This window comes from Harpia harpyja, chromosome 2 (genome assembly GCF_026419915.1).
Source record: "Harpia harpyja isolate bHarHar1 chromosome 2, bHarHar1 primary haplotype, whole genome shotgun sequence".
NCBI classification, from domain to species: Eukaryota; Metazoa; Chordata; class Aves; order Accipitriformes; family Accipitridae; genus Harpia; species Harpia harpyja.
In genome coordinates, this window is record NC_068941.1 from 25,137,364 (window position 1) to 25,159,422 (window position 22,059).

A 22,059-nucleotide genomic window follows, 5' to 3' on the forward strand; every position below is an offset into this window, starting at 1 on the left:
AGTACTTGCACAAGGATTAGCAATTTAAATGCACTTGATATACATTTACTCCGAAATCTTGGATATCATGATTCAGCTATAATTTTCAAGGCCACTAAAGCCTAACTTGATTATAGCTCTCTTCTTTGCAGTTCTCTCCAGTTACTGAAACTTTGGAGCCATGAAGAAGAGCATCTGGTCCTGTATACTAGCTAAACCCTTAAGAAGTGCTGCAGCATAACTAGCTCAGGTTACAGTATCACTGACAATTACACAGGAGAGTATGACATGTTCCTCACTACTGCAAAAGGGATTTGAGAAAGAGAGGAATGTGTGGCTTTATTTTCTTTTCATTAACACCACCAGAATCTAGTGTCAAAAAGCTTATGTTCCTGACACCATTCAAAATTTGAGCCAAGTTTTCATTTTTCTTTTTCATTGACAGAAAGAACAAAGAACTAATGAGAGAATAGCCCGATAGCCTCAGAACTGTAAACTCCACAGCACAAGGGATACATCTAGATCCTCTTTGTCCATATTGTTTCCATTTCCCCACCAAGTTCTGCTTCGCTGGTTAACTGGTATGGACTATCAAGTGTCCAGACCATTCAGATGAACTAACTCTTGAGCCAACTAGCCAAGCATGTACTAAGTTTCAGGTGGGGGGGGGGGGGGGAAAAAGTGGGGCAACACGCATCTAAATTGATTGTGGGAGATGCAACCCAGGGCAAATTTTCCTTCCAATTGCCCACCTTCAAGATACAATAAAATGGGTCAGAACACTTCCTTATATATAAGAACTACATTTCATTTTATAATTTTAACATTTGATAGCCATTTGGGGCAATCTTGACAATTATTTTTCAAAAAAGAAGTAGGAAATATTTCCCAGGTCAGATTCTACCTGGTAAGGATGCTGGGCAATTGATCCATGCCTAACTGTGTTTCCAACAAAATTTGCTGTAAAATTTATCCCACCACTGCTGACACCAAAAACTTTTACTGTAATTCTCCTATTAGTTGGTTTGTTTCCTGGACCCTATCTTAGGTTTTTATGCCCTTTCAGTTTTCAGAGAAAACCTTAACAATGAGACCCAAAGGTAGCCTACAAGCTCAGAAAATGAAAATCAAACAGCCTCTGAGTCTGAACATTTCACTCGAGGTTTTTTAATAATTCAGTTTTGACAATACTGCTTCACATGTGACAGTTTCAGCTGCATGTAATGATGACAGCCAGAGATATTTTTTTCCACATTAATGAGACATAAGAGCTCAGAAACAAAGCTTGGGTGAAGTGGAGGAAAAAGTCTGTAGTCCAGAAACACAGTCTCCATTAAATCAGAGCAGAAATTTTCTGCAACAAACCTAGTGCCACTTAAAAAACAATGTTAAATCAAACCTACAGAATGCAAATCTCAACTGATGTGAATAGTCCCATTCGTACTGTAATCAATATAATTACAGAGAGGAATTGAGCCTACGCATGTAAGCTCAACTAACAATTGCCACAGCTACCCAGAAAAGCCAAAACCACGCAGATATACTTGTCTTTATTTTTTTAAATCCTCAAAAGAAAAGCAGAGAATTGCACTACAGGTTTGTTACATTGAGGAGTATACACCACCTTGAAATCACTGTTTTTATGAAAGAATTTATAGATCACTGCCATTTGTACAAACATGTAGGTATTTTTTCAACATTTTTCTGTCATGGAAGACATCCACCAGATTGTCTTCATGCAGTTTGACAGATAATAAATTAATTTTAAGTACAACAGCAAATCAAGCATTCATGATGCCATAAAAACACCTATCTACACACTGATGACTGAAATCTAACATAAAATTAATGCAGGCATTTAAGTAGCATTATGATTCACAATTAAGCCATGCAGATCTTTTTCAGGAAGAGCTCAGAGAGGATTTTTTTGTGGTTTTTTTTTTTGTTTCAAGAAAAGCAGCATTAAAACATATTTTTTGCCCCTTTTTTTTTTTTAAATGTTCCTATTTAAGGATATGAGCCAATCTTTAAATACTACCTCTGAATTTTCCGAGGTAAATTACATAAACAGTATTTGGACTAGGCATGAAGTATTGGAGTTAAATGGTGAAAACCCAACAACAACAGTAACCACTTCGGTTCAAAGAAAAATTTGCTTTGAGAGTACAGGAACATTTGGATACCATTATATGTCATTATGTCATCTGGTTCTGATGTGTAACCAAGAAAAACCTTCACGTCCAGTCTATAAAACACAGGGTAAATAAATCTTCCCTGCTTTTTCTTGTGTGCTCTATTTCAATCCTAACAGCTTAATAAAGCAAGAAAACCCTCCCATCTTTCTCCCCTCTCATGCAGTGTTGGCAGGCCAGAACAGAGAGCACTGACACCTGCTCAGTCCATCCTACACACTACTCCAAGGAAAGTAACCCTAGCTGGATACCTAACTGGAGTTACATTTTTCCAGAAACAAAGGCAGTAAGGAAGCAGATTAGGAAGTCTCTGTATCATATGCTGCATTGATCTAGATGAACCAGCTTGGGATATTAGCCATGTTAACACAAAGCTACATACACGATAAATCACTCCAAAGTCTGCTGTATAAACATTACCTTTAGCAATGATTTCATATCTGCTACAAATCAGAACTTCTTATCAGGATGCTGTTATATCTTCATAGTACTTTCAAAGCCCCTGCTGTCTTACAGTGGGTTCACACAAGGAAATTTTTTTTTTCTAGGATAGGACTAGTATCTATACCTGACATCACTTTAAAAAACAAACAAAGAAAAAACAGCATTTGCAATGCAGCTAGAACTTGTTCTTCATATCGAGCACCTAGAAAAGAGGTCATAAAAGACAAACCGGGCAGAAAATGTTGAATTATGAAACAAAATTTTTAAACAGAAACAACTTCTGTCTCAAAAATATCAAACTTCTGGAATACAGGACACAGCAAGAGAAACATTAATGATTGCTTATCTTGTTCTCACTTTTCTTCACCAAATATTTAGCTAATGGCCACTGAGGACAGAAGCCTTTGCTAGATGCATTTTTCCTGTCAGATTACTGGCTATTCTTACATTCTCAATCTTCTTTAAAGTGATTAAAAAAAATGTAAGCCTGAACAATTCCGATTTTTATAAAACAAAGCCAGAGCAATTCAAATCCAGCAGCTCAAGAATGCCTATTTAATAATTACATTTCCTCAAACTCATCACAGGTGAATTTCTCTTATTAATTTTGCCAGGAATTTAGAGTGTATTAAGAATGCACAGGTACTGCACCACGCCTGCAATGTTCGCTCTCTTCTTGCCAACCTGCTACTGCACAGCAGCCTGCATCCAACGCAACAAGGATACTTCAGGTGCTGTGGATGCACAATGAGTTTAAATAACCTCTGGATAACCTCACCCTTCTGGATAGGATAGTCCTCCATCATGCGTATTTGCCTTCATCCTTTCACTTGTCTGCCACACTCCATCCCCAATACACAACAGTTAAGAGAGAAGGGTCATGACGTTAACATCATACTTGCTGCACTGCATCAATAACCTTCTACATATATCTTTCACTTGTTTGACTCCTTTTTTTGTAGTTGGGAAATGACACCCCAAGAGCTTAAAGCAGCTAACCTGATGCCTGTACACAGCAGTTACCATACTGCTGCCTTGAGCCAACTTGACCTAAACCCTAGTGCAGTGAGCATGAATGTGATTGCTGATGCTGTCAGTACTGCAGATGCTTCTCTCTACAAGAGCTATACTCTTCACTTGCAGTCAGTGCTCCCCATTCTTTGTGATACATACAACAGCAGAGGGAAGGTAAGCAGAGGAAAAGCTGACAGTATTACACAGTAATTACACAGTTTCTGCTCCTGTTGACAGATTATTGTAAGAAAAGGTGCTTTTGCTAAGAACAGTACACAAAGAAATAGGCACAGAGACAACACACCATACTGACAAGTCTAGAAGAGGAAGCAGGCAAAGCATTTCCCCATGTGGTTACAAAATACTTCCTACCACTTTATGTAATATGGGTTCATATGCCATACCCATTAACACAGCTGAATTTACTGCTGCCTTGGTCTCTTTTCCACCCTTCCGCTGGCACCGTTCTCTGTGTTTTTTAGTTATTGATTTGGCATTTTCATTTATTCTTCTGCAGGTTACTCAAATTATTTTAATACAACTCATAAGGATCACAGTGGAAAACTACTCAAAGATTCAAAAGATAGTTGTCTGACATTCTACTCCCATATTCTACAGCAATAGTCCTGAATATTTTCCATAAGGTTGGGAGGGGAGCCTGCCAAATACTGAACTAGCCTGCCAGCTGGCACAGAGTTATTTTTTTCATCAGCAACTCAAAAAATACAGCAGACACACAAATATTTCATGTGATATGTTCGCAGGTCACACCTGGCACAGGGAAGCATTAAGGTCATAAAGTAAGTTCACTCCTTTTTAATAAGCACAGACTGACATGTGGCAGAATAAAAGCATTTGATCCATCAGTATTTCAAAGTGAAATTAAACAACTGGAGATCCCCCAAAGTCAGACATCTGCACTTGAATTTTTTTTTTTTAAATAATTTAATTTTCACTTTTTAAATGTGCAAATAGCTTGACTTTTCCTAGGCCAATCCAGGCCACTGGAGGAATACAGACAAAAGATACAGAACAGAGGTATGTCTGTGTCTTTACAAGCATTCAGAAGGATAGCAAATCTTCACTTTCCAACTAACTCTAAAAATATTTTTTTAAGACTATCAGTCCCAAACATCCAAGAACCATGTCATATGCCCCCAAAATTCCAAGATACCGCTAGGGAATAATCTTGGTGGGAGGGTTATACATTTTTGAAGCTTCAAGCTTTCACATACTCAAGCTTCATTTTTTTCAGGAATAAGGACAAAAAGCCTACTTTTTATAGCTCATAAAAGCTATAAGCTCATAGTTTCTCACATGTATTTGACACTGAGTCTAGGGCATTAAAAAACCCAAATACCGCAAGAGTCGACAATGCTACATTTCAGTATCATTTAATTAAAATATTAATCTTACAGACTGCAGTTATCAGTAAAGACAAACCAAGGATGAAGAGAGAAGGGATACAAATCAGAATGAGAAGTAACAGCATAAAAAAAGAATGCTATCTGACTTTAAAAGGGAGTGAAAACAACCTGCAAAACAATATCTTGAAGAGACAAAAAAAAAGTCAATAAGAAGAAAAAATGCAAAGGCAAGAAAACTGCCTTTTATGGGCATTTCCAGCGAAGTTTATTAAAATAAAAGGTGATCAAGTGGTTCCACTGAAAAGTCTGTAATTCAAAGTGAAGATCTCAGCACCTTCTGGAAAAAAAAAAAAAAAATCCGGCCTCCTTGAACAGTAGGGAAAGTGAACAGTTAGAGTGTTGACAATTACAGGTCACTTCTGGAAAACCTTTGTTTGTATGTAGTTGATCACATGACAAATAGCTTTTGGACATATGCTAAGGCAACAGTTCTCAAATGTGAAAAATATTGCTCATTACATCACCACCACCAATAACAGGTAAGAAGTTTTTACATTTATCATACGTGGCAAATTTTCTATTAAAGAAGGCAGAGGAGCAGAACACAGGTTTCTCAGAGAAAATTGTGCTCTGAGCTCCTCTGATACAAGTCTGGTACAACTGTACTAAACTCACTGGAGCTATTTTACATTTATTTAGCTGGATGGAGTTCAGAATTTCTATTTGTGCACTTAGCACTTACACAGGGATGAACATAAGAGAAACCAACGCAATGCTTCATAAAAACATGTGACTAGTTGCAAGATACCAAGCCAAGACTTTCTAAAGAAGAAACATTTGAGGATCTTTCTGTAAGTGCTTAAAAAAAAAAAAAAAAATTACTTTATCCCAGGTACTTTGTTCACCTGGAGAGATATATCGAAGCCTCTCTTACATGATTTCTATCAAAATTACTAACTCAGGTTTACAAAACTCCCATCACCCATAGCACTAACCTTATTTTCACATTAAACAAAATATCGTAATTTTTTTCATTACCTGCTCTTTTTTGTGATGCATATTGGCAAGTATTTTTGTTCTCCAAATGCTACTTTTCCTGACCATTTTAAAAAGTTGTTTGACAGTTCATTTATATGCTAAGTTTCAGACCTGATTTCTGATTTCACATACAAGTTCCACAGTTACAAAGTTTGCATTTTCATGAACAGAAATGGCTGAATGCAAAATACAGTTATATATTCAAAGTGATTTGTATGCCTTAACAACCAATATTAACTGGAAAGAACCTGCACAGAAAGCATAAGCATTTGTTGCACATCAAGGCTCCAAATTTCAAATTGTATTTGCTTCACTCATGTTTACAGGTATGTATCCCTAATTCATACACAAACAAAACTTCAAATACATGCTAAAGGATTGTATTGTATGCCTGAAGACACCTACAGACATTTTCTGTGGAGCTGTAGCTTCAGAACAAGAACTTGAATTCCTTAATTTCTGTTAAAAATGTTTAATTATTTTTGTCTGTTAAAATTGTATCAGCTGGGAAGAAAACTTTTCAAGCCACTCTATGACATCTGAGTTGTTTTGATTTGTATCATATACTGTTTCTGAAAACCTGCTGTCTATTTGTACTGATTACCCATCCTAAAATCTAAATTGGAAAGAACAAAGCTGGAGGTGACTTAGATGTGCATTGAACTCAGAGAGAAAGTACACTGAACACAGCCATTGCTGCATGCTTCAAATACCACACACCAATATCAATATATTAAGACAAAGACATCTTGGTGACCTGAGGGACAAAATGATCAAGTCACACTGCTTGTAGACAGCAGTATCATTGTATTCCAAAATTAGCATTGCATATACTACTAAATGTAAAATTGGTAAGAGTGGGGATTATCGTCACCCAGCTTCTTCAAAAAGATTTTTTTAAATTGCTGTATATGTAGAAAAAAGTTAATGGTGAGAGGAATGGAATCGCTATACTATGGGCTAATCATATCAACATGTACACAACACCATAAAGATTCCATGCAACTTCTCTTTAGCTACTGTTCATTACGGACATATTAATAAAATCCTTTATTTGCACAACACTATCAACTACCATAAATCATATATACTTTGCTGTTGTCAGTTTATTTAAAACTCTCATTATCTACAACTAGCAAGTTACCTATACGCTCCTAAACACAGAAATTAAAATTATGGAAAAAAATAAAAGGTCACATAGTTTTGGGCTTCATCATGAATTCAAAACTCACCCAGGCCCATTCATATAAGAAAGGTTAAGTGTCACAGTTTTTAGAGTCCTCATATTAAACCAAGATGAAGGCTGTCTTGCTAACAAGAATTGCCGTAGGACAAACACAACAGGCCTTAAAAGCCGTAAGAAGTTAAAAATATCATAGTAGTAATACAGGGAGGGGTTTAAGTTCTACATAAATGTTTTGCTTCCACTGGATGTCCACAAGTTCAAAGACATGAACATCCAGACTGGGACTCTTCACGCCACAAATCACTATTCATGTCAAGTGTATGGTTTCTCCCCTTGGGAAACCCCTTAGGTTTGAACAGAACACAGATTCTTTCAATGGACTAGTAGGCACTGCTTTCTGCTACTTTCTCTGTCATTTCACCCCAGAACAGAGTCAAATTGATTTAACTGACACCTGTTCAATTTTTTTCAGCAGCTCTACCAAGTATGAAAATGACATGCCATCAGAGCATTACTGTTACATTTACCACGTATCACTACTGCCCACCAGTCAGTACTGCCCACCAGTCAGTATGTACTATTTGTTTCCAACTCTGCCTGATCTACAAATAACAACAGAGTTCTACCTCCTAATGAAATAGTAGAAAGATTTTAGTGACTTGGATCTACACCTTATTTGTATAATAGCACCAGGGATAAGATTTGACACTGGCCACTGATAAAGGCCAAATCACAAAAGATCTGCTTGAAGTCTACATATCAACTTGGATCTGTGGATTCTTTTTAAAGCTGTTAGCTTTCAGTTTATGCTGTTTATGGTGACTGCAGCTGACCTATCTAGCTATTATTAGGGGGAAAAAAATTAATATAAGCTTGTTTTGAACAGAAAATTAGTTACCTTCAGGAGTTACAAGATAACAAAATAATTCTATTGTGATTACATGGGACATCTAAAAACAATTCCTCATCTCCCAAAGGTATACCAAAGCCATCTTAAAGAAATTATCAGGATCAAAATGACTTATTACGTAAGAAATATGCATTGAAATTATTAGCAGACTTACAGATAGTTAAAGCCACAGAGCATTGTTAAAAAGGCTATTTGCTTTTCATCACTATTCTCACAATTTATTTTCCTGTCCAAGGATAAAGAGATATATGTCAAAAAAATTCTGTCAGGATTCCTCACAGTCTTCTTCAGTCATCTCAGAGAAACAAAACCACCTTTCCTCTCCGCCACCCCAATCAAAAACATGCAAAACATTAATTACAAAAATGGTGTAAAATAGTAGATATATCAAGCCCAGAACACTGCACATGTAAGATTTTTTTTATTATTTTGCTATCTTCACACTTTCACCAAACCATATTCCTGATGCATTCCATCTGATAACTACATGTGCAATACAGAAATGATACACTTGAAAAAGGCATTTATAAGACGACAGCATTATACTCACGTGTACTAAAAATTACTAGAAGATGTAATTTTAATGTTCCCACCACCAAAAAAAAACCCAAGACAAACCAGCAAGCACTTTGGCATTAAGCACTACTTTTTTTTTGCCAAGGAGCATAATTTAATAAATTAATACATTGTTGACTCACCACAGCGTGTGCTATGTCTCATCTATAGGAAATGGTTCAAAGACATCAACTTCATGCGCGGGTTGCCATAGCTGATATTTGAGTCTGGCCTGCTGCTGGTACAGGTTTCTATTACTAGCCCTAAGCACAAAAAAAAAAAAAAAAAAAAAAAAAAAAAAAAAAAAAAAGAAGAAGAAGAAGAGAAAGAAATATTCGTGTTTATTTTTCAAGTCTGATAGACACAGAAAAAGTTCAGAAAACTAAGCTAACCTGGAATGTCAGTATTTGCACATCATATAACAAAGACTTAAGATTTTCCTCTGATAATACCATAATGCATCCAGTTACAGGCAGTATCTGTACCATAAATTTCCCTTCTTCCATGCAAAGAAGAAAGGCTAGAGATGGAAAATAATGCAGAATGAAGTTTTGTTTAAATGGGAGAGAGGTTGTCATAGTTATTTTCCAAAGAAAAAGAAAAAAGATAAAAATCAAGGCAGGCAGATCCCAGTGCTCAAGAGCTCACATTCAAGACTGTTGCAATTGCAATAGATGCACTAAAAATCATGAAACTGTTCTAAAATAATTATTTCTGTTTCTATCCTATCTTTCTCAGGTCAGATCTTCAAATATTTTTTTTTGGAATAAAGAAGAGCAGAAACTTTCACTATAACAAGTTGAGATTTGTACACAGTCATCTGTCACTAATACCTGGGTATTGAAATTAAATTTGACTTGTGACATTATAAACAGCTTTAAAAACTGTGCAATATGGATACATATAGGCATAAGAAAAGGCCTGTGAATTACTTCTGTTTATCAAATTGGCATCCTCTTAAAACAAACAACAAAACATGATAAAATAAATTCAACTGACAAAGTGCTTGCAGTTAAGAAACTTACAGACAACCTCAAGAAATGTGGTAAAAAGCACATGTTGCGGTATTAAGACAGTGAATGAGAGAAGGAACAATCAAGCATGTACCACTCTGGTGTCTAACCACTGAACAAAATTAGGTGACTAATATTAAGCGGAAGGTTTGGGCAACATTTTCTTACCACTGTTTCTCAACATGTTTTCAAATAGCTCAGAAAAGAACTAAAACTTTGTACTAAGAATAGAAGATTAAAAATCCTTATGAGAAAACAACTGCTTAACCAGAGAGGGCCCACTACATTTTGCTGAAGTGTGACAGGAGTTGCACATACTCAGGCTCCCTGAAACCCCACTTCAAATAGCAGTTCCTAATTTCCTGGGCTGTCTGACCTCTTAGTGTACAATCCTGGTGAAGCAGCTATTGACTTGACTGGAAGGCTCTTCTGGACCTCCAGCTGTTACCATTTATTACAACGTAAAAAGCTAACAGCAGTGCTGGGCAACTAAAACACCCCAAATTTCCCATGTCACTACTATGATGTGAGCAAGGGTCTGCACTCACACAGTCATCAACCTCTTCTTTTCCTTGGACAGGAGAAAAAGCTGGAAGCCTAAAAATACAACAACTGCTTTTTCTATTGCTTGCTGTGACAAGGGCTCTGGTCTCTGTCCTATGCTCCAGGTGTAGTCAGGGATATCCTAAGATACACAAAAGCTCATGACTTCACATCCCTTCTGGAGAGATGAAGCTGAGGAGAACGTTCCACTGCCACTAGTGAGTTCACGTGCCAAATTCCTTATTAAAAATCTCACTATACAACGAACAAGACTGGAACATATCAGGACTTGAATTTCCTGTCCTCTTCTAACAACTAGACAAGACTGATTCTAAAGCTTGCTAACAAAGCTACAGCTATCAGGCTAAAACACAGTATAGCGACTCAAGAAAAGGTGTGTAACTTTTGCAAATGGTAGACAGGGGACTGTTAAATTCTGTCCCATCCCCTGTAGTGCTTTTGAGCTATACTTTAATCTCACTATCACAGCATAAGAGAAAGGAAACATAACCCTAACACCTGATATTTTACACTAGAGTTGTATGTTGCTTTCAGTTTTAGATCATCAGTTTTAGATGGTTATTTGAGTACAAAAGATTTTTTGTTTCTGTGAAAGGCTGTTTTTCTTATGTCTGCATCCACAGATGGTGCTGCAAGAAAGAAAAGAACTCCTCACAGCAAATGCAGCATTTCTTCTTTTAACTGGTACTCTTTTATGAGGGTTAATTTTTCTTGCAAGTGGCCTTCAAAACAGTAAGTGTGCAAGAATCATAGAAAAGGGTAGCAGAATGTGACTGTTGGAAGCCAGGTCATATTTATATTCAGTATTGTGGTCCAGTGAAGTCTCTCTCCTTTTCTCCTGATGACATAACAGAGCACCAACTGTGGTAATACTGCATTCACTAGCCTTTTAGGTCATAATTTCTAGTAGTGCTATTATAAGCTCAAAATGTAACCAGTGGAATGGGAGGGGCTATGGGTATAGAATGCTTACCATAAAAAAAAAAAAATATTGAAAACTTACTTTGTTTTGAAAATTTATCAACAAGCTGGTGATATCTTCTGTTATTCAGGAATTGTCCAAAGAACTAGGTAGCTTCTACTGAACACCAGTTTAAGAGATAACCAATTTTAAAGCTGGGGAGCTTTCTCCAAATGCAGCTTTTCTGCCTTCCAAATCCTAATAGAACTATAATGTCATCTGCAAAAGCAATGCTAAAACCCTCCTCCTTCGGGCCTGCTTTAGCTCTCCCTTAAATTACATGAGTTTTGCAACAGACTGCAAACTACAAGTGAGCTTTATGACATTTTCTAATATCATGGTATGGAAATTTTGATAGCTCTCCCTTTGCTTTCACTAGCCAGATTTGGTACTGTAACACTGCTGGAAGATATTTTGTCTTACAATTATTGATCCAGTACTAATAAAATCTCTAAATAATGGCTGCAAACATGCCAACCACTGACAGCAGGGAAAAAAAAACCCTACAAGAAAACACTCATCCCCAAGGTCTGCTCATAAAAAGCCCCTTCAGTGCACACATATATTTCTAACAATGAGAGAGACATTTTCTAATGACAGGCAGGCAGACAAACAGCTGAAAGCAACTTATTTTTCATGTTAAGCAATTTTTGCCCTTACCCTATTTAGGAACATCCCTGTAATCCTACTACTCCTCAACAAAATCATAATTACAACAGGACCCTGGCAAATTATGCATACTCTGAAACAGCAGGAGAAAGCAATGTGCAAGAGTGCAGTTTACTGAGAGTCACGGAGAAAGAATATTTAATGGCTGAGGTCAAATCACCTTTGTCATTCACATCTGCATCCCTGTAAAAGAGAAGTCATTAGTTGAGCCAATCGAAAAGGTATTTCTATGCCACCTTTCCTAGCAGGAAGAGCAAGCACAGCAGAACACCACAGAACAAAATACTACTCCAGAGCGTTCCTGGCTAGTGACTACAGGGCAATGTTCTGAAAGAGGGTTAAAATACCAGAGGTTTCGTGCACTCCACTCTCCCCAAGGCACAGGAACCAAAGATAACTTACATGTGGGCAAAGGCAAACAGCCCTGTGCAATACCAACACCATCCTATGCTATCTTAACCCTTCTCTTTTTCTGAAGCTGGCCTTGCATGACAAGCTCCATGTCCTCCAGCAAGCTGACTTCAGGCTTCTCCTGAATTTACAATACAATCATTTGCATTTTCTTCCTAAGAAATTTCTAGTCTATGCCATAATTTTCTTCAAAATCTGTATTTTCATATAGTGTTGGTTTGTCTTTAAACAAGTCTCTGGCAAAACTCATAGTGAACACAGAGGAGGGAAAGGCTGCACTGAGGATATCATGAAGCTATGCAGCAAAAAGAACACACGTAAACAAGCTTACAATCACTCAGAACACAAATGGTGTGAAACATGCCCATCATGGTTCACTGGAAGCACCACCTGCTTATTAAACAATGCTGTAACACTTAATTATCCTAGTCAAATTTGTATTATTTCTCTTAAGGCCTCTCTGCAGTAAAAAAACATTTCTTCCTGTAGCAATAGCTTTTCTGCCAGAGGATTTCCCTGCAAAGCAACATTGATTTCACTGCAGTATCTACAGATTGTTAATTCTCTTTTGCAGAATAACTGGCCTGTAGCACACTATAAACACTTCTCCTAAAAGCTCTTGGTGGTTCTGTAAGACCCAATGGGCCAAGTTGTTCACTTGCATTCTGTGTAACACAGAATGATGATCACCTTAAAAGACCACCTTCTTAAAAACAACCCCCACCCCAACATCCAACACAGTTTGTCAGATACTTGCTTCTCCCCACACTTTTTTTTTTTTGGGGGGGGGGGGGAGTGGGGGGTGGCAGCATTCAAACACTTTGCAAAAGGCCAAGACTTCTGTCCTCTGGATCTTCTACTTGCTTATCATTACCTTTCTTCTTTTTTATTTTTACAAATTCAAATTTTATATGTCTCTGTATGGACTATATAACCCACATAATGTACTCATTTCTACTGAATTGCAAGCCAAGACACCACCTTCCCCCAAAAGCCCCCAAGCAGCGTTAGAGGTGATGAGGCTGAGTAAAACACTACTGTTTACATGAGCCAGCTGGTAAAGTGCTATCACACTCCTGTCCGTGATGTGCATCTGCACCACTCTCACAACCACCGGTCACCTAAAGCAGCCAAACAGAAAAGCTGATACACACCCGAACACAGGAAAACAATGGTTCTCTGGCCACAAACCGTACAGCTGCAGCCTTCTTGCTTCAGTTAGCAGATTACTTCATTAACCTGTCTCTCTGTCCCTTTCCCCCATATTTTTAAACAGCAATCAATATTCATCACCCCACCCTGCGAAAGCAGTTAGTCATAGAATATTAGCATCCACCACCTACCATTCCGTGCTTGCGAGCTATTCTCCTCGTCCAGAAACCTTTCCCCCAAACTGCGACTTTAGGTGGTATTTTTAAATCACATTCCAAACAGTGCCGAGGAAAAGATGGGCTATTTATAATAATTAAAAAAAAAAAAAAAATGGGCAGTTGGATTCAAGGTAAATCACCGTTTTCCTTTAAAGAACTAAATAAAAACCTGTGGGAGAGGGTAGAGCAGAACAGAAAAAGGGCAGGCAAAATGTCTAATAATAATGAAATAAATGAGAGGAAAAAAAGAGTGGCTTGCTGAATCACGCTCTTTCACTGCCTGGAAACCATTGTGCAGCGTGATGCTGGCTGTACCATTGTGGAACCTACCAGAGGAGACAGGCAGAGAGCTTGGGGAATGGGGCTGCTATGGCAACTGAAAGGAGCACACATGACGTCAAAGCACACAGAGGTCTCGCAGGGGGAGGGAGAGAAGAGAAAAGTCTAATCTACAGCCACAGCTACGGTATCTCCTGGTGAATCAGGGGATAGAGCAGACTGCAATGGGAAGCTGAATAGTCTTCTGTAGCACCTACCAGCAGCAGCTTGGGTATCTGCAGCATCGGGGAGCTAGTCAGTACAGAGAGGAGGTAGTAACAGCAGTGTAGACCCACTCTTTTATTTGCATTATCTGCTATGCAAAGGCATAAATGCCCATCACCCTAAAACAAAATTCAAATATTTGAAATTCATTTAAGTTTTGTGCTCAAGGGGGGAGGTGGGGGGGGTGTTAAAAAAAAAAAAAAAAAATCACAACACATTTCCTTCACAGCTATTGAATGCAGCTATTCATGCAGCTAATGCTTGCATGAACAAGCAATGCTACTCTGAAAATAGAGTCCCTTAGAAGCCCAAGGAACCGCTAGAGATCTCCCCGTTAGCGGTATGTTGTGCCTACTACTAGAATGCCCCAAATCCCCACACTAAAAACTTGCCACTTCTAAAAGGTCCCATTGCACAGTGGTACTACGGGATTTTGAGCTCATGGAACCAGCAGAGTTGGTGATGACTTCTGATGTTCTCAAGTTGAAAAGTCATGCAGACAACATTTCTTCCGCATACGTCAAACTGCAGGGTGTCTCCTCTCTTCTGGCATTAAATAGCAAAGAAAGTACACTGGTAAGACTCCTACACTGAACTAGACTTCTATGAGATTTAAGCTGGGATAAGAGCTAGGCAGAAATATTACAGTAAAATTCGATCTTGCTGGAATATCTATCTTGTCTGAGAACAAACCATTTCATTCAGTATATTAATTACATTGGTCAAGAAGAGCTCCAAGGAACTCATGCAGCTTTCCTGCCAGTGGTCTGAGGCTGATCCACAGGCTTTACCATGGCCAGAGCCAAACACAGTCTCATGTGACCTGAAACTCTAACACAGACATTATCTAACTCATGTCGGTTCCCTTTCTGAGGGCCATCCAAGTGCCTTTAGCAGACCATATGCTGATATATGACATGATCCATAAACACTTAAAATGTTTAAACGTAACTACAGATGAAGTGAAATCATTGACTGTGTCTGGCCCCTGAGCTATAGCTTACCCGTTCTTGTCTTAACTATACCATGTTCCTCCACCATCCTTTCTTCATTAGCCTGTTTCTCCTGCATGTTCTACTATTGGCACTTAGTTTTTGGAAGCGAAGGTTTTCATCTTGATCTGTGTATCATTCCTGTGTGTATATATATAAATGCTTGAACACATTTCTTTCCAGTAGAAAAAGATTCTATAGTTCCAACTTTCCCACCCTGTTGTCTTTTTTTTTTTTTTTTTTTTAATTTACTTAACAGCTCTAACACAAGCTAGCAAACACCACAGAAAATTCTCCCCACGCTCTACCTTACACTAAGAGAACACTGGATGGGGCACAGTAAAGAAGCATGCATAGGTACATTTAGTGCCTAGAGAATGCCCTGCCATTGTCACCAGTGTCCTGTCAGTGTCACCAATGTCCTGAGGAGGCAAGAAGGGCAGCAGGGCACAACCTCCATCACAGTTTGCAAACACCTGCACAGTAGACATAAGCAATAAGCCAGACAATTTTAGTGTGGCAAGCAGCTGGTCTCAGTAACCATAGCATATTTGACTGGGTAACCTTCAGAAATCTACAGTTTACTACACTTCTTTGAGTGATGAGGGTAGGAGGGGCAAGTAAAGGAGCTGCAAGATGCATAGCGGAAGCCACAATTAGCAGTACCTACAAGATATTGAAAGATAAAACTCCAACCCAAATCCTCATCACAAGATTGGGAAAACAACAACAACAAATTTACACAGGCAGTTTTCATATCATCATTAAAAACACCAAAACCTTCATTCCCTTTTTGTCACTGTAACCATATTCTTCATTCTCCCATACCACACCTACTCTCTTAAGGCATCTAAGACATTATTTTCTGCTACCATCTAACTGTCATGTTTGCACAAGAAGTACTACTTCTGCTTCCAGCATAGAGGGGTGATAAAACACTCTGAGAAAGGTTTTGTCCCTTCCAGATTCTACAGAATACCACAAGAGAATACCCTGAAAATTTTTTTCTTTTCTGCTTACAGTCTTCAACAAGACTCTAGATATACACTATTGTTAGGCAAAATACCAGAACGTAATTACTTCTTCGAATAAAGCCTACATATTAGCCTCTTTTTTGGGTGTGTCTTGTTTATTGCAAAAATCTATTCAAAGACTCCACTACAGCAACCATATACAAATATATATACACATATATGTATGAGTTTATTACTAACCTGGAACAAAGGGGAATTTTTTTTCTTAAAAATATGTCCATACATGTATTTTACCTGTATTAGCTAAAACGCTCAGGATACATCCAAAAATAGGTTTCCTGGAAAAAAAAACAAAAACAACAACTATTATACGAGTTAGTAGAATGCAGAATACCTTTGTAAATAGCATTAACTGACCATTCATTGGTGCAGAAGGGGTAGGGAGTGGTCGCTTTTGACAACTAGGAGACTGGGGTTGGGGGAAGGGAAAAGAAACAAAAGAGCCTAAGCTCTTGCAGAGGTGACAGAGGCTTTGGAGTGCAATCAGGGTATTTGTCCTTGGAACAGACCTAATGGAAAATTGCATCTTTTCAGATGCTGCTTTTTCTAATGAAGGGATGTTGCTTCCTCGAGCTCAACAGCTAAACCAGCATTTCACTCCACACTCATCTTGAGTGATTACAGCTTGCTCTTTATGGTGTCCTGCTGACATGGCTTACTAGCTGGGCCAAGATATACCAAGATGCCATGAAGTGCATTTGAGCCTGGAATCAGGCCTCAGATAAACACTGTAATGGCCTGTCACTGCAGAAAATTTGAGTCAAACCATTTAAACAAATCATTTTAGGCACCTGCTTCCTAGAATAGCTACCCCAGTCTTAACAGGCAGACATGCTCTCCATGATAATCAAGACTAGAAGTAGGTATGGTCCAGATCAACTGGACTGAAGCAGATGTTTACAAAGACAGCTACAAAGGTCACCATGAACCAATTAAATGCATTTCAGCTAAGCTCTTGTACCCCCCCCTCCTTTGTGCCTCTAAAGCACTCATTAGTGTTCATCTTTTTTGGTACAAAACTTCATCTTGTTTTACTTTAAATGTGAATTCCAAAAAAAGTACATACAATTTGTAGCCCAGGAGATAAACACTAGACTGTACCTCCACCATCAATTTTCATGAGACAGACTGGGAGCACTGAGGCTCGGAGAACAATTGTGTCAGGAGTTGCTCACATTCAGTCCTGTATTTATACAAAAAAGAGATCACTCTTAAAAAAATAACAGTGTCAAACTGAGATTCTGGTCCATCTGCATTTCCAATTCTTTGTTTGCTGATACTGTTTAGTTAAAAAAAAAAAAAAAGATGAAAAATAGATGTAGGTACATAAGGCACTCTTTAAAAGAATTAAGCACTGCTTTTAACAGATGGAGGAAAGCAGCTGTGACACTGTGCTCATCATTAACAGTTTTTATATGAATCTTCTGAAATGGTCCTACCAGGGAACCACTAACTACAGAAGTACTAGCTCTGTCTGCTGTGGAAGCACTCAGTGACTCACTGTTAATCCGTGTGAGGTCCAGGACTAAACTGGAATTGCTCAAGCAGTTTATGCTGTTCCTCCCAGAGCCTGCTGCATGGATGGCTGAATGTAGCAACTCCTAAATTGCCACAGTTCACAATCCATGAAATTGGCAATGGCTTAAGGCACTGGGTTGCGCTGGTGGCAAACTGTGATAGTTTAGGAGCTGCTACACACCCTATTCAGCTCTATCTGCCTTACAGGTCATATTCTTCTCAATGGCTAAATGGTTCACATTAAATTAAGGCCACTAAAATAAAATCCTAGTGAGCAAGCATCTTCATGCTTTAAAGCATAAAGCAACAAACTAATCTCTGAACAAATTCTTCCACCCAACTCGGTGCTAAAGCTAGAACTAAGTGATTTCTCAGCATCACTTTCAGCTATAGTTTTCTATGATTCCAGCCTGATGTAACGTTGCACTGTCAACTGGAACAGTGAAGAGGTGTGATAAGCTATCTACTGATGCTGGAACCCAGACTCACTATGCCACTGCTCTTCTCCCCAGGTGTATGCCCACTGTACATCAAATCCAAGAGTTCCTTTGTTCCAAAGTTATTTTTCTAGCTTGAGGACTCAATATACAAACCTTTTTTTGCAGCTCTCATTTGCCTGCTGTACAACTCTCCACTATACTGAACTTCTCAGCTAATTTTAATACAATCCAAAAATTTGCAATGCCTTAATTGATTTTATTCAATCTCATTCTTAAGAATAATTACTGATGAAGGTTGACCTGGACTTTATCTTGGGCAAAAGAAAGAATGATCTTGGATATTGCACTCATCTCCATCAAAAGGCCTTTAAAGCTATTACAGTTTCCACATGATTATTACACTAATGGCCAAGAGGGCCTCTTGGAAAAGTTAAGGAAGCTGCACATACTCCTATCACCCCTCTTTCATCCCCCTTCCTTCTACTACCTCTTCACCGTCATACCGTGAAGAGTACATTTTAACCTCAAGATCTCTTTAACTTCGTTATATAGATGGACAAATGTAACAGAACTAAACTGAGGTGGAGAAATAACTATGACTGGCATCATGTCTGCTTTCCTGTTAATGGCTGTTGAAAAGCACAATCTAAACAGTAACTTACGTGGCCTGACTGATACAGAGCTGCTGCAATTATGAAGTGTAACTGGAGACAAAGTCAGGTAACTGAGAACAGGCAAGAATATCTATCACAGGGCAGGGCATGGCTGTTGGACAAATTCACTTGATTCCATTTTTTCACAAGGAAGTTTTTAAGTGAAAGAGACAGTGAATCAGCATAACAGATACATCAGAAGAATTCCTAAAAGACAGAGACTGATTAAGAGTAACTGACCTAAGGAGTTACACCCATCACCTTGGTTGTACATCATACAAACAACTGCAAAATCAGGCAACTACTCTGGTATTTTACAGAAATTATTATTTTAGAAATCGAAAACTGGTTTATATGTGGTAGAGGAAAGTAGTTCTGAAAAAATGGTTCAAGTCAAGAGTGCTATTCATTACCCATACACTTCTAAATCAAGATCTTATATAGGATAAAACAAATCTCAGCAGATTGACATTAAGCAACAATAAGACAGGCACTAACACAGGAGAAACATGCACATGCATGCATGGATATGAATACACAAATGAGAAGGGTTCAAGTCTTTACACTCATCATAATTAGAAAAAGGAAGTCCTGATCCAAAGCCCATAAATATCAAACAGAAGGATGCACATATACCTTACTAAGCAATGAATTAAATGTAAAAAACTGGACTGCTAAATACTTACTTCAAAAGGAATGAAATTAATTAATAACTTAAAGCATACAAGTGTTGGACAAACAGGACCTTCTTACTGTGCATGAAGGTATTTCATCTGTAATTTCAACTACCACATCTTTAGTGAAAAATATTTTAGTACTTATTCCACAACACACATATCAAGAAAACGATTTTCAGCACACAAGACTACTGCCATTTTTGAAACCTCACCCTCACTGGTCTGTCTACTGTCAAGGGCTGTATGTCGTAAAAGTCTAGCAAATGAATATACCCTAAAATGCACTAATATAATTTTGAATAAATTTATCACAGGTGTTTTATTATCCTAATGACAGAAAACATTACATAAAATGCTAGAGGTGCCATAAACTGAATGTTTACTACGGAAAAGAAAACAATTGGTGATTTAAAATCACCATCTGAAGGTGAAAACAAAAACTGCTCAAGCCTTATTTAAAAAATTGCCATTTCCTGTATTCAATAATTCTTCCAGAGCAAATGATTTCATGCTCAATTTTCCCTACAGAGATACATAAGGCATGCATCAAGGATTCAATTATAAATTATTCCAGTACAATAAAGCACCAAACAGAATTTAAACTTGTTTCAGGATGCAAACAGAAATCAACCCCTCCCCCAAATGAGTACTTTCTCCATTTACATAACATGAATACACAACCACCATTTACAACACTTCACAGGTTTACCTGAAAACCATGACATACTTCCAGCCAACTTCTGTGAAAATTTCTACACTGTCAGTTCACTTTGCTACAACCATAAAATTAAATCAGACTGTGACAGATGGTGTCCAGCCCGTCTGAAGATACTATCTGCTGTATAAATATTGATGATTTTAGTAAGTTGTGCTCCAAATATACATTTCGAAAGAATATAATTTCCTCTCTGGAGCTTAACTAACAGTAAAAGCTTTGACCATGTTACCATGGCAATATGTTCCCTAAGGTAGGATTTAGAGAAGTTGGGCCAAATAATTTTCTTGGCTAAACACTGCTATATTCAAAGTTGCACAGACTTACTGATATGGGAAAAGAATTAACATCTAGATTTGGTGAACTACATGGATTTCAGCACCCTGCTGACAGGTAGCTAAACCTCCTCTGCTACTGAAAACTCTGGTTCCTGGGTAACTTCAAAAGCTTTCCACAGATTGCCTTTTCTTAGCAAGTTGGTACATTACTTGCTTGGGAATTGTTTCTTTTCTTAAATTTAATTCTTGGATAACAGCTTGGGCAACTCATCCACTTTTTCTCAAGCTCACCAGGTGACGCTTTGCACTTACTAAGTCCTGATTCCGCATTTCTTGCACATGAGCAAGTCTCTGGTCCCACGAGGAAGCCAAATGGTTCCAACCAAGACTGGGATTATAGAGTGTCAGAACTAGCAGTACATGATCCATTTATTTTAATGCAATTGGGTTGACTGTCTCCATGCATTTGGTTCCCCCAGGTATTTCTTCCAAATACATGATTTCAGAGGTGTGCTTGTTCCACTTTGGGAACAGAATGACCACATAATGAAAAAACATTTTTGAATGTTTTATTTTATCTCAGGCCTGACCCAAGAAACAGGTCAAAAAGGTTTCGCTTAAACTAGGGGTTTGTAAAGACTGCAGCTCAAAGACAGAAACTAGCATTGAGGAATCTAGCACTGCCTGCAAATTAAAATGAAGTAGAACAGCTAAATTTTCATTTGATTTGTAGAAAATTCATTCACAGCAAAACACAGGAAGATATGTACATCAGCCACCCAGTGCACTATATATGGAATGCACGTTCTCAAAGTACAGAAAAACTCTCTCCACCATGCATAAGTATGGAGTCTTCCTATCCAAGACGCCACTACCAAAGGGAGCTTTGGCTGCTTTGTCTTAGCAGGAGCAGCTCAGGCTACATCTCTCACTTCATGTCATACTGGTTGGCACAGGGCCAGAGAAATATAAGAAGCACCTGAAAAACCACATTTCCTCTTCCTTCCACAACTCCAAACACAATCCAAGGTGTCTCTCTATTAGTAAGCACTGCAAGGCAGAATGGACATAACTAATTTAATGTCACAGTCAAATAGAGTTTGTCAAGACAAGCAGCAGATATAGTCCAAAATAAACAGAATAAGACCCCATGTTACTTCCATGATGTACTCAGCTGCTTCTATCATACAGCATTATGCACATCCAGCAGAGCAACATTTTTAAGCACCATATTTTAATATTGATTCTGGAACGAAACAACAGCTAAATGAAGACGATGTGCAAACTGTCAGAGCTCAACAGGTCCATAAATCCCCCAAAGGTGCAGAATGGTGATGTGAAGAGTGTACTTCTAAGCCAATGTAATTTAACTTCAGAATTGAAGTAATAGCTCAGATACAACAGAGATCATGTTCTCCAGGCGTTCTCATTCCACTAATTTAGACACTGTTTGTGCTTCTAGCCCTTCCCCCTCTTCAATGCCTCAGCATACTTCTCTTTGCAATATGGCAGGATGAAATGAAAGGATGTCATAGA

General features: G+C 38.1%; 1 protein-coding gene across 6 annotated transcripts in view; it reads right to left on the reverse strand.

Moving 5' to 3' along the window:
• Positions 1 to 14,039, reverse strand: part of MAPK10 (mitogen-activated protein kinase 10) — a 182,685-nt gene extending 168,646 nt beyond the window's left edge. For 3 of the 6 annotated variants that reach the window (XM_052773105.1, XM_052773086.1, XM_052773099.1), the window contains exons 1-2: positions 13,647 to 14,035; positions 8,829 to 8,948 (exon numbers count right to left, since the gene is read on the reverse strand). The gene's annotated coding sequence lies outside the window, so the exon portion shown is untranslated. Of the gene's footprint in view, positions 1 to 8,828; positions 8,949 to 13,646 lie in introns of all 6 variants that reach the window. The other 3 variants (XM_052773090.1, XM_052773123.1, XM_052773138.1) reach the window with 2 other exon arrangements.
• Positions 14,040 to 22,059: the final 8,020 nt, after the last annotated feature.